This window comes from Scyliorhinus torazame, chromosome 14 (genome assembly GCF_047496885.1).
Source record: "Scyliorhinus torazame isolate Kashiwa2021f chromosome 14, sScyTor2.1, whole genome shotgun sequence".
Classification (NCBI taxonomy): domain Eukaryota; kingdom Metazoa; phylum Chordata; class Chondrichthyes; order Carcharhiniformes; family Scyliorhinidae; genus Scyliorhinus; species Scyliorhinus torazame.
The window spans coordinates 181738696-181741149 of record NC_092720.1 but is presented as its reverse complement, the minus strand read 5'-3'; the positions used below and the strand labels follow the sequence as shown (position 1 = coordinate 181741149).

The following is a 2454-nucleotide window of genomic DNA, read 5'->3' as shown; positions in this document are numbered from 1 at the left end:
AAATATTATCCCACCCTCGGATGGTGTTTTTTATATCTCATCGCTCTGTGGGATCGAATCACCCACCATGGTGCTTTTTATATTTCATGCCACATTTGACTTGATTTCTTTCCTCCGGTTCCAATATTAAACACGCCAAATGTTGACATTCTGATTTTAAACCGTCAGTTCACATCCAAAGACATAATCAATATTAATTCGAAGTTCCAGAGAGAGACAATCACCCCAATAGCAACAGTGGGACGAAAGGGGCTTTGGTTTTCCACATTGGAACAAAGAGTGTGAGACGGCGACTGAGAGGCTCTCCAAAGTGCAACTGGTCTGTGTGCGGAGAAGTTCAATCGTGGAAAAAGAGAGAGTTTGTTAGCACTGACAATATTCAGGAATGAGAGGAAAGGGATACAGGGTGAAATGGTTTCAAAAAGATCAGCAAGGGACGATGCAACCAAGGTGCTCCGTAGAATACACGTATCCAGCTAAAATGGTAATCGATGGTCATAGAACATAGAACAATACAGCGCAGTACAGGCCCTTCGGCCCACGATGTTGCACCGAAACAAATGCCATCTAACCTACACTATGCCATTATCATCCATATGTTTATCAAATAAACTTTTAAATGCCCTCAATGTTGGCGAATTCACTACTGTAGCAGGTAGGGCATTCCACGGCCTCACTACTCTTTGAGTAAAGAACCTACCTCTGACCTCTGTCCTATATCTAGTACCCCTCAGTTTAAAGCTATGTCCCCTCGTGCCAGCCATTTCCATCCACGGGAGAAGGCTCCCACTGTCCACCCTATCCAACACCCTGATCATTTTGTATGCCTCTATTAAGTCTCCTCTTAACCTTCTTCTCTCCAACGAAAACAACCTCAAGTCCATCAGCCTTTCCTCATAAGATTTTCCCTCCATACCAGGCAACATCCTGGTAAATCTCCTCTGCACCCGCTCCAAAGCCTCCACGTCCTTCCTATAATGCGGTGACCAGAACTGTACGCAATACTCCAAATGCGGCCGTACCAGAGTTCTGTACAGCTGCAACATGATGGTCAATCTGGCACACGTTAGCATGACCAATCCAACGAACCTTCACATCTTTGGACTGAGGGATTGACCTCGATCAGACGGTGAAAACCGATGCAGACACCGGGACAACGTCCAAATACCATATGTTTGCGATGAATCAAGAAATTGTTATGTATTATATATTATAGCGATTGCACTGTTTTTTTATAAGCCTGGGGATAAAGTGTATATATCCTTGTTGCAGGAACATTATTACAGAACCAAGGTTAAGGTATCCGAATTGTGTATTTACTAAAGTTGTAATTAGAGAGTTATAAAGTGTCAGCTGTGCGAGATTCCAAACAGTTGATGACCAAGTACATCAGCAGTTACACGTTGATTTGCCGTCTCTGTGGCGCAATCGGTTATCGCGCTCGGCTGTAAACCGAAAAGTTGGTGGTTCCATCCCACCCAGAGATCAAGTATTATCCCACCCTCGGATGATGTCTTTTATATCTCATCCCTCTGTGGGATAGAAGCACCCACCATGGTGCTTTTTATATTTCATGCCACATTGACATGATTTCTTTCCTCCGGTTCCACTATTAAACACGCCAAATGTTGTCATTCTGATTTTAAACCGTCAGTTCACATCCAAAGAGTTAATCAGTATGAATTTGATGTTCTAGAGAGAGATATTCACCCCAATAGCAACAGTGGGACGAAAGGGGCCTAGATTTTCCTCTTTGGAACATAGAGTGTGAGACGGCGAATGAGAGGCGCTCCAACGTGCAACTGGTATGCGGGCGGAGAAGTTCAATCGTGGAAATAGAGAGAGAGTTTGTTTGCACTGACAATATTCAGGAATGAGAGGAAAGGGATACAGGGTGAAATGGTTTCAGAAAAACCAACAAGGGACGATGCAACCAAGTTCCTCCGTAGAATACCCGTAACGCGGCACGTTTATCATGGCCAACCCAGCGAAACTGGTAATCGATGTTCAATCTGGCACACGTCAGCATAACCAATCCACCGAACCTTCACATATTTGGACTGTGGAAGGGACCTCAATCAGGCGGAGAAAACCGATGCAGACACCGGGACAACGTCCAAATACCGTATGTTTGAGATGAATCAAGAAATTGTTATGTATTATATATTATAGCGGTTGCATTATTATTTTTATAAGCATGGGGATAAAGTGTATATATCCTTGTTGCAGGAACGTTATTACGGAACCAAGGTTAAGGTATCCAAATTGTGTATTTACTAAAGTTGTACTTAGAGAGTCATAAACTGTGAGCTATGATAGATTCCAAACAGTTGATGATCAAATACATCAGCAGCTGCAGGTTGCGTCGGCGGTAACATAAGCGCCGTGATCGTGTAGTGGTTAGTACTCTGCGTTGTGGCCGCAGCAACCTTGGTTCGAATCCGAGTCACGGCA

At 43.8% G+C, this 2454-nt stretch overlaps 1 non-coding gene across 1 annotated transcript; it reads left to right on the top strand.

Annotated features, from left to right (window-relative positions):
* Nucleotides 1-2382: 2382 nt before the first annotated feature.
* trnah-gug (transfer RNA histidin (anticodon GUG)) lies at nucleotides 2383-2454 on the top strand. Its single transcript has one exon. It is a non-coding gene; the product is annotated as a tRNA-His (tRNA).